This window comes from Mirounga leonina, unplaced genomic scaffold, assembly GCF_011800145.1.
Source record: "Mirounga leonina isolate KUSES-001 unplaced genomic scaffold, KU_Mleo_1.0 Mir_170, whole genome shotgun sequence".
In the NCBI taxonomy this organism is placed as follows: Eukaryota; Metazoa; Chordata; class Mammalia; order Carnivora; family Phocidae; genus Mirounga; species Mirounga leonina.
In genome coordinates this window covers 31,257,399-31,267,866 of record NW_023270433.1, presented here as the reverse complement: position 1 = coordinate 31,267,866, position 10,468 = coordinate 31,257,399, and the positions used below count along the sequence as shown (strand labels likewise).

At 51.6% G+C, this 10,468-nt stretch overlaps 1 long non-coding RNA gene across 1 annotated transcript; it reads right to left on the bottom strand.

Moving 5' to 3' along the window:
• Nucleotides 1–1,358: 1,358 nt before the first annotated feature.
• LOC118017895 lies at nucleotides 1,359–4,070 on the bottom strand. Its single transcript, XR_004681266.1, has 2 exons — nucleotides 3,799–4,070; nucleotides 1,359–3,398 (listed from the first exon to the last, which is right to left on the bottom strand). It is a non-coding gene; the product is annotated as an uncharacterized LOC118017895 (long non-coding RNA).
• Between the last annotated feature and the right edge of the window lie 6,398 nt (nucleotides 4,071–10,468).

The following is a 10,468-nucleotide window of genomic DNA, read 5'->3' as shown; positions in this document are numbered from 1 at the left end:
CATTCTTTACATACCTAGGGATGAAAAAAAAATGTGTGTCCACTGTACTGTACACAAAGCACCATTTAACTCCTATAGAGACTAGTTTCTGAGGTCAGGGGTCTTGCCAGGGGTCTTGGTGGTTACAATTCAAATCAGACCAACAGAAGCTATTATAATAATAATTATTTACAATATTTTTAAAGTTCTATATGCTAGTTTTTAGGTATTTGATCCTCATTTAAACCTCATTGGGTTCTATTATTACCCTCCTTTTTTACAAGAGGAAAATGAAGTTCAGGGTAAGTCACTTTATCCTAAGTTGCACAGTAAGTGGCCAAGCCAGGATGGGAAACCAGGACTTAAAGGTTCCAAAGGCTATGTTCACAATTATGTGCTTTTACTACATCTAATACAAACAAATACAATACCCTTTCAAAGCTTTTTCTTTGAATAGACGCTCCACCAATGAAGGTATGTGGATGGCAGATAAGCACATTAACAGATGCTCAACATCATTAGTCATTAGGAAAATTAAAACCATAACAAGCCAAATCACTACACCCCCACTAGAATGGCTTAATTAAAAAGATGAACCATACTGAGTGTTGGTGAGGATGTGGAGGAACAGGATTCCCATATGCCACTGGTGGGAAGGTAGAGTGGCACAACTAATTTGGAAAACGGTTTGACAGCTTCTTAAAAAGTGAATCGTAAATTGACCATATGACCAAGCCAATCCACTCCTAGGTATTTACCCAAGAAAAATGAAGACATATGCTCACACAGAGACTTGTCTTTGAATGCTCATGGCTACTTTATTTGTAATAGTCCCAAACTGAAAACAACCCTAATGTCTCTCGGCAGGTGAATGGATAAACAAATTGTGGCACTCTATCCATAAAATAGAATACCACTCAGTAATAAAAAGGAGTGAACTTTTGATACATGCAACAACATGAACAAATCTCAAAATAACTATGAAAGAAGCCAGATGGGGGCTCCTGGGTAGCTCAGCTGATAAAGCGCCTGCCTTTGGCTCAGGTCATGGATCCTGGGATCGAGCCCTGCATCAGGCTCCCTGGTCAGCCAGGAGTTTGCTTCTCCCTCTGCTTGCCGCTCCCCCTGCTTGTGCTCTCTCTGTCTGTCAAATAAATACATAAAATCTTTAAAAAAACCAAGAAACCAGATAAAAATGAGTACATACCATATGATCCCATTTATATAAGTTCCAGAAAATGTAGTAATAACAACAGAAAGTAGGTCTGTGGTTGCCTGTGTGTGTGCAAGACAACTTTTAGGGGCAGTGATATGTTCATGATCTCAGTTGTGATGGTTTCATGGGAGAATACCTGTGTCAACTCTCATCACACCCTATGTTTTAAATACATGCCGTTTATTGTAGGTCAATTATATCTCAAAGCTGCAAAGAACAAAAACAAATTCTATGGAGAACTGAACACACAAGACGTGGCTTGGAGAAATGCTCTTTTAAATTGGCTTTTGGGATTGTCCATGGAAATCAAACCAATGGTGAAGGAACGAGCTGATTGATCTTGTCTTGGCTGACTCAAAATGGTGCGGCCCAAAGAGAGGGTAGGGATGCAGTACTTGGCAATCTGGTGACAGACCTTTTACCTCCTTGAGGCTCAATGTCCTCATCTATAAAATGGGAATGTCTTCGGTTGCCCCGCATTCTCCACGAAACCGATTTGAGGAAAAGTAAGTGACCTTGCTTTCAAGTTGTGAATGACCAAACTTCCTCATCCATATACCATGCCCCTGCCAAGCAGATGGTAGCAATCCCAGTCCTGGGTGCCATTGGCCCATCCTGGGGGGTGTGCTGGGAGCTTACAGCCCTGACCTCTGGAATCGGCACAGACCATTTCCATTTCAGTCTCTCAGGCCGACTGCTCCTCCGTGACTTTGTTCCCAGACCTTGTTCGGCTGGCCCCTTAGGCTTCATTTCATGTCCCTGCTTCCCAGCTGCTTTTGATGGCCCAATTGGCTTCTGCATGTTCTCCAGCTCCCCATGTATCTACTGCCATTGAGGGACAATAGGCTGGACCTGCCCACCCACCTAAGATCAAGGAGAGAGGGGGTCCCATTGTTCAAGGCCTCCCCAGGCCCCAGGGAGACAGACCTGCCATCAAGGGAACTCACAGTCTGGTGGGAGAAACAGACTCACAGGCCTACTGTACCAGCACCTGTCCTGTGTGGTGCTTTATGGTAAAGGTGTCCTGTGTCGCCCCAGGGACAGTGGGGTGGGGGGGTGCAGGGTAGCAATGGGGGGTGGGTCTCAGATGTGGAAATGGCTCCACTGGACCCAGAAGAATGGGTGAGTACTTTTCAGATGGAAGTCTCAAGACAGCATTTCAGACACAGGACGTCCTCGAGAGCCAGCAGGAGGTGAGGTTAAAGGGTGAACCAGGGCCGGATCAGGGAAGGAAGGCTTGCCATGTGTGCCAAGAGGTTTGGGTCCAAATCTGTGGGAACTGGGCAGGTGCTGAAGGACTGTAAGCCTGAGAGTGACAGTCACAACTTGCTCCCGTGGGGCAGAGGCTTCCTTTGGGGGCCCTGCTCAAATCCTCCCTGGGAGGGGTGGTTTCTCTCTATGGCAGGGTTTTTATCTGAGGCACTCTTGACAGGTGGGGTTGGAAAAGGCTTTGTTCTCGGTGCCTCCTCGTAGGATGTTCAGAGACAGCCTCTCTGGCCCCGGGGTGGCAGATTGCTCTCTATTGAGAACCACCGCTCTACAGTTGTTTTCTTATTTGTTTGTTTCTTTTCGAGTCTGTATACACATGGTCCTGCCGGTATTTGCCTTCTTCCCTCCTTCTGAGGCCTGGCTGCTAACACCTGGCTTCTAGCCTCTCCACGAGGTGTGCAGCTGAATGGTGCTCTTGGCTGCTTGCGCGGCCTTGTTCCGGCACCTTGTTTCGGGTGGCCCAAGCTCCCCGTTCACGGGGCCTCTGGCTGGGGCTGGCTGCAGGAGCCAGCTGTCAACAGCTCTGTCCACTGCTGCATCCAGCAGGACGCCTACTTCTCAGTGGGGCACGCCACGTGGTGTCGGGGAGACTCCCGGAGGGGGTCCCACCTTGAGGTCAGCAAGGACCGGAGCCATCCAAGCCTGTCGGCCCTGAAACCTCCGTGCCTGGGCCCCGCTGTCTGCCAAACTTCCAGCCTGGAGGGACGAGGGAAGCCTGCCAGGGAGAGGGCACCAGGCTGGGGACAGAGGGCGGGTGGTGGCAGCTGGAGGCCATGTGACCGCTGGAGGCTATGCGTGTCACAGGGCAGAGCTGGGCCACTGGCTCATTCTTGGGCTCAATCTGAGAAGGGTTCACATGACTTCTCGGTGGGAGCCTGCGTGTCGGGGCAGGAGAGGAGGTGGGAGGGAGGGGGAAGTGATTTTAGGATCCACGCTGGAAATACAAAATACATTTGTGAATCACAAGCAGACAGTCATCATATGACCCCCCGGCTTTGCCAATGCAGAAATCAGGTTAAGGCCACAAAAAATGCATCCCGCAGCCTGCACAGAGCAGGGAGCGGAGAGGGGCACTAGGATTAGAGTAGGAGGTGAGGGAGCCAGCCGCGCCACCCACAATGGCAGCAAAAGCACCACACAAACCAGCCCCCAATTCTGGATCTTTCCATGTGCTTGCTCCTGTGTTAATCTCACTACAGCCCCCCACTTCCCAGTGAGAAAAGCAAGACCAGAGGATTCCTCTACACTCCCTCTTCTCCCTTCCTTAGGGTTTCAAGGGCTGGCTTACTCTGGTTTTCATTTTGTTTTTGTCCCCCCGCCGTCAGCTCCCCTACCTCACACAGCCCCGAAAGGTACACTGCTGGCAGGTCCTTCTTGTTGACAGGACAAGGCGAAGGCTCCTAAAGTCACTGTGCCTCCGAGGAAGAGGCCTTGGTGCTGCTGGGGTACAGGATCCCCTGGCAGCCGGAGACCAGAGTCAGGCAAGTTCTAGAAACAGGGCGAGAATGCCCTGGAGGCCCCCACACCCCCAGGAATGAGAGGAAAGCCCCAGGGTTCCTCTGGTAGCCCCACCTCCTGGCCCTCAGTGTGCCAGGAGCTTTATTTAGTAGCACTGAAACCCCACGGCCTGGATCAGGACTCCTAAGCCCATGTCCTTACCATCAGAGAGGACAAAATCTTGTGAGCAGACTCTGTCCCCTCCGGGAAAAGATCCACCTCTCCCGTGCTTGCTGCATGTTTCACCTCTAGGGTTATTATTTTCAAAATAACATTTAGTATATTTAATCTGATTACATAAGCCAGGCATGTTCAGTGCAGAATATTTGGGAAACCCAGAAACGTATAAAGGAGGAGATTAAAAATTCCCCATCACCTCACCAGTCAGAGACAGCCTCTGTGACAGTGTTGGTATATAGCTTTCTCATCTATTCTTTTTTTTTTTTTTTTAAAGATTTTATTTATTTATTTGAGAGAGAGAGAATGAGAGACAGAGAGCATGAGAGGGAGGAGGGTCAGAGGGAGAAGCAGACCCCCTGCTGAGCAGGGAGCCCGATGCGGGACTCGATCCCGGGACTCCAGGATCATGACCTGAGCCGAAGGCAGTCGCTTAACCAACTGAGCCACCCAGGTGCCCATCTTTCTCATCTATTCTTGAGTCCCGGGTATGCATCTAACCATAAAAAGTAACACCAGAGTCATAGTTTAGATAAATTTTAAAAAAATTTTTTGAGGCAAAACATATATAGTAAAAGGCACAAATCTTAAGCTCAATATATTTCTACATATTGTTGCACCCATGAAACCATCACTCAGATCGAGATAGGGAATGTCTCCAGATTCCAGAAAACTCACGCCTGCCCTTTCTCGGTCAATAATAACACTCTGCTTCTGAGATGTAGCCGGTATTCCGACTTCCAACCTTTCAGATTAGATTTGCCTCTTCCTGAGTCCCCCAGAAATGGGTTCACCCAGTATTTACGCTCTGTGTCCGGCTTGGCTCACCCAGCGGGCAGCATCCACCCCAGGGGCTGGCCCGCAAAGGCGCTCAGGGCTGGCACCTGAAATGTACGCTGGGGGCAGTGAAGTCGTTGCACCAGGGAGTGCACGCGTGAGCAAAGAGGCTTGGGTTATGGGGTGGTCTCCTGTGTGTTTTGGTCCCCATCTGGCGGTCCGTGTGCAGAAGGGAGAGCAGGCAGGTGGCTGGAGGAATTATCCTGGTGGGATTCGATGAGCCTGAGCCAACGGGTGGCCATGGGGGCGGGCGGAGGGAGCCGGTTGCACAGGCTTGTCTGCCTGGCACTCACGAGGGCTGGGCCGGCGTCCTGTGAGCCGCAGACCGGGAGGTGTTGTAGAAAGCCCATGAGAGCGGCCACTCGACAGGGCAGCGGCCTCGGTGTCACAGCGTCCCAGGGCTCGGGGCAGAGCGCCCGCCGGGGCCAGCGCCCTGTGCTACTACTGCAGTTGGGAATCATGCGCAGCAGTGACTTGGGGTGAGGGCAGGGGGCCCCAGGTGTCCCTGAAGGGCCCGCCCCTGGAAAATCCAATCACTCGGCTCCCGAAGAAATGGGTGCCGTGGTCCTGCACCCCAAGAAAGAGATGTTTGCTCTCTAGGTCAGAATCACAGTGAGCTCCCAGCCAGCGTAGCTCCTTTTATGATTCCAAGGCCTCAACATTAGAAAGGACCCATCTCCTGCCCCATCGGGGGGCTTGAAACCGCCCCCCCCCCCCCCCCCCGCTTTGACATTCTTTCCAACACAAGCTCAGCTCCCTTTGCCCTTCCCTGCAGTCGCCACTCCGGGCCTAGCCGCCGTCCTGGCTCAGCTGCCCGTGCTGGCCGCCTCCTTCCTCCTTGGCTCCTGGGTCGTGCTGTCCGCTCTGCTCTGCAGCCAGGGGTCAGGAACTCTCCACGGCTGGGGCCTTGACGCGGTGGTGGGCCACTCCAGGAGAAGGAGCAACATGAAACACTACTGCAGGGGGATGGCCCCATGGTCAGCAAGAGAGCTGCTGGGCCATGCGGGTGGCAGAGGGAATGTAGGAAGTCAATTTTCCATAAGCTCATGAACTATTGGGGTAGAAGATTGTCATGTTGTAAACTTATAACCCCGACGAGCAGGCCTTGAACAAGCTGTTAGAATCAACAGTGTTGATGACTGAGAGTGTGCACAGGGCCTGACCTGGCCCGGTTTGTCATGTTGTCCCAGAGAACGGCGACATTTCACATCAGCAGTATTTGGGGGTTCTCCTCAGCTGACTGGTGCTGTCCTAGGCTGGGTGATTCAGTGGTCAGGCTTGCTCGGCTGAGGGGGTGTGGGTCATGACAAGATATGTGTCCCCATCTGCCAGTTCAGAGGGAGGGCCAAATCACAGGGTCAGTAATGCCTCCTGGCCAGAGGATGTGAGCCGAGCAGCTGTCCCTGCTGTACCAGCCAGGAGAGGTCCTCTTACCAAGGTGGCCCAGTCACCACGGGGAGCGTGAGTTCCCTGTGGCCAGAGGTGTGAGCCCCCTGTGGCAGGGCTATGGTTGGAGGGAAGCAGGGAGCCTGTTCTTGGCCCCCCACCCAGCGCTGAATCCAGGAAGCTGGAAAGGAGGCCCTTGGGCCAGGATGGAGGACAGCCTGCCACGCTTGGTGGCCAGAGGGGTGGGTTCTCGGTGCACATGGGGACAGCTGGGAGAAGAGACAGAACTGAGCGTGTGGCGGTTAAACAATTCCTAGATTGCAGAACATCTCTGAGCTTCATTTTCCTCATTTGTAGAATGAGTAAAATGAGATGAGGGGCGCAAATTCCCCATAAATGGAATGATTGTATATGAATCTAAGGCATTATTTGCCCCAGAAGTTTTTGCATTTAAATCAGCAACTTGGAGGAAGACACTGGATGCAGGCTTGTCAGATGGGTACAGAAAATAAAGCTGGGGAGAGTGGTTGGGACAGATAAGGGGGACCTTAAATGGCAGGATCGACGCTCCCCTGGTTTCTCCCCGCTGAACGCCCTCTCCATGTGACCCTCGGAAAACCGGAAAACGCAGTTCCCCTAAAGGAGCCCCATGTTTCCTGATGTGGCCACCGCCTCTCTCTCGCTCAGGGTTTCCCAATCTCGGCACTCCATCATTCTCTGTTGTGGGAGCTGCCCTGAGCATTGGAGGATGTTTAGGAGTATCTCTGGCCTTCACCCACTAGATGCCAGTAACACCACCCCTCTTCCTCCGTGACAGCCAAACATCCCTGGGGGACAAAGTCACCCCTGGTTGAAATCACTCCTTTGCACGTCTCCGCATACAACATATGCGGCTCTGGTCACACCGAAGTACACGCGGCTCCTTAAATAAAGCTTTTCCACATCCTTCCCACACCTTCACATACACAGATCCCTCCCTCCACCAGCCCTTCCCACTCCTGCCTTTGGAGCTTCGTAAAATCCAGCTCATCTTTGAGAACTCATTTTAAACATCCCTTCTTTGAGGACACCGTCCCTGAGGCTGCCGGGCAGCTCGTGGGCTCACAGCATCCTTCTGGAGCCCTGGCTGCATGGATGTTCATTTTTTTTTTTTTGCTTGCGATTGTCTCTCCCATTGGACTTTAAACTACTTGAGGGCAAATCCCGGATCTCGTTCCTCTTTGCTCCCCAGTGCCTGGTACACGGCCTGGCACAAGGTGGGACTCAGCAAATACCATTTCATGAATTGCTATTCGCTGGTCACAGGCTATAGAATGCTCCAGTCCAAATGAGAACAGTTTCTGGATCTTAATAAAGCAGAGTCTAGTGGTGCACCCTTAAGCAGCACAAGACAATCTATCTCATCTCTTATGCGGAGAAGAACCAACTTATTATTATTTTAATCTCCGGGATGCTAGAGAGGTTTGGGGGAGTTTCCTCCCGTGACTCTGCCCTAGAGAAAACACTGGCAAGGCTTTAGGAGGTAGCACTTTCTCTTTGAAAGATGCTGAGGATAGATAGCCAACCCCAGCCAAACTTTTCTCCTTGCTTCCCTCCAAAGCAGGGGACTCCACTTCATCTTTCTTAAATGCAGATTGGATCCCTCCTGTCCCAGAGCGAAGCCCCGCCCCGCGGCTCCCAGCACCCTGGGCTACGGGACTTTCTCCAGCTCTCCCCTCTGCATTGTCAAAACGGGAACAGACTGCGCAGAAGGAACGCGTTTGGTGCTGAGACCAGAGCCAGGGCAATAAGCAGCAGATCCAGGCAATCTGCTCCGCTTCTCCCAAGGAGAGAGGAAAGGTTTTTATTCCTTGCTGACAACCAAGTCAGCGATAGGAAAATCTCTGAGTGACCAAAGCTCAGCAAAGCAAGAGACGCACACCCTATGTTGGTGCGCCTTGAAAATTAAAGAGCCTCTGGCTCTAAGTGGCCAGGCTTCAGTGTGTGTGTGTGCGTGCGTGCGTGCGTGTGTGTGTGTGTTGGAGGCGGGGGTGATGGTTGCGTACTAAAAGAAAAGTCCTGGACTCTCAGATATAAAAAGCCATCGAGTCCAACCTCCACCCAGGAGGGAACCATGTTGACGATCCGTCCTACCCCGCTTGGACACCTTCCATGACAGGGACCTCTCACGACCACAGCATATGTTAGCTACCTCTTTCTAATAGAAAGCTTTTGGTCACTCTGATGGCTTATCCTTTTGTTCTAAGTCCAATTCTTTGTTCCATTTGGAGTTGGTCCAGGGATTCTTCCCCAGGAAAGACTTTAGATTTTCACCCAAATCTATTCTTCTGGCGAAACAGACCCGGTTCTGTCAGCTGTCCTCCCCGTGGCACAGTTTTGTCGCCTCTCTTCCTGACCACCCTTTTCTGGTTACCACGATAGGTCACACACTACCCCAGTTTTCTGCAGTCCTCAGAGAGCGTTCTTTGGGATCACAAGTTTTCCAGAGGGCTGAGGAGGTCCTCCTTAGCAACAAACTTTTGAAAAGCATGACAGAAAGATTTTGAGCCTACAGGATACAGGTCCCTCTTAGAATGAGCACGGCCCTGCTGGCTCCCTCTCTGATGTTTCTCACCCCCTCTGACTTTGTCTTCTGCCACTTCTTCCCATTGCCTCCCTACTCCTCTTTGCACACCTGCTTCCAATAGGACTGGACATCCTGTGCTGTCTCTGGGAGTGCTAGGCCGAGAGAAGCAGCCTAGGAGGCAGATCCCACGGGGCTAGGAGAAGCCCCTTCGAGTGGCTGAGCAGTTCTGATGGGGGACGGGTGATGCCCACTGGGAGCAAGCTCTCCGCCTGGAAGGTGTTAAGCAGAAGCACTTGGCAGGGGTGTTCTTGAGGGTCCTCTACTCATGGGTCTGCTAAGGTTTGGACTAGGGGCGCTATAGTCTCTTCCAGCCCTGTGATTTGTGCTTGTAGACAAAGAATCCACAGTGGGGTTTAATGTGAACTGAGGGTTCCTGGGTGTCCCCGTGGCAATTGTGGGAGATGGACAGAAAGCCAGTCCCTTCAGTCAAACAAGCTATGGATGAGCTGGACCCTTCGAGAAGAGGGACCAGCACACAGTGTGGTGACAGGCAAAAAGAAGGAGGGTCTGAGGCTGTCTCCTCTGTTTGGAGGACTTAAGGGACAGGGGTTTGAGTGTCCATGGGTCAGTCCTCTTTCTCGCTCTCTCTCTTGGGTGGGGGGCGGGGAGCGGTAGGTTCCTAACTGGTCCAGGAGCATGCACTGTTCTGAAAAGTACGGGGTGGCGCTTGGGACATTGTCCTGGAATGATTGGCCAAATTCCTGGACACCAGAGAGGCCACTGGGCTTATCATAAATGTGGGGTATCAGTGGTTTCCACAAGATCTTGGAATTCAAGTTTAAGAGGGACCTTCATGGAGTCCAGAGGTTGGCATGAGCTCCCACGCTGTCATCCAGCCTCCGCCACAACACCCCAGTGTTTGGTTTAAGGAGGTGATGGGTGGAACTTATCTGTCCCAGGCAGGTAGTAAGTGCCTTCCTTCCCTCTTTCTTCCTTTTGATGACAGGGAGCTCACTACCTTCTGAGACAACCCACTCCATCTTTGGGTGGCTCTGACCGAAATCTGTTTAGCTGGGTGCTCCACAGGACATCTTCTTATCAATCCTATGTTATCTGGGGACTCAGAAGTTATTTATTGCTATTGCTTATGAAATACTAATAGCAACTACTTAGTAAGTACTACCTTGTGCCAGGTATGAGGTTAAGTACTTTATAAACTAAACACAGATGTCAGGCTCATGAAAACTCCAGATCTCATCAAGTCTCAGCAGAGGCCGTTCGATCTAAGAGCCTTCATGTTCCTGACTGTGGCCTTTGAAACCAGCAACACTGGCTCCCCCGTGGGTGGGTGAAAACAGTCTCCCTAAAGGAGGCCATGGTCACAAAGATTTCGGGGCACCTCTGGCTTCCTCTGACGTTTCCAAGAAGCCAGTCCTGTAGGAATGTAGTTAAGGTCCGTGGCTTCCCGCAGGGCCAGCCAGAGAGAGCCTCCTTGGAACAGCCTGCCCATCCAATGCCAAGAGACTGGGCCAAAGAGAGGT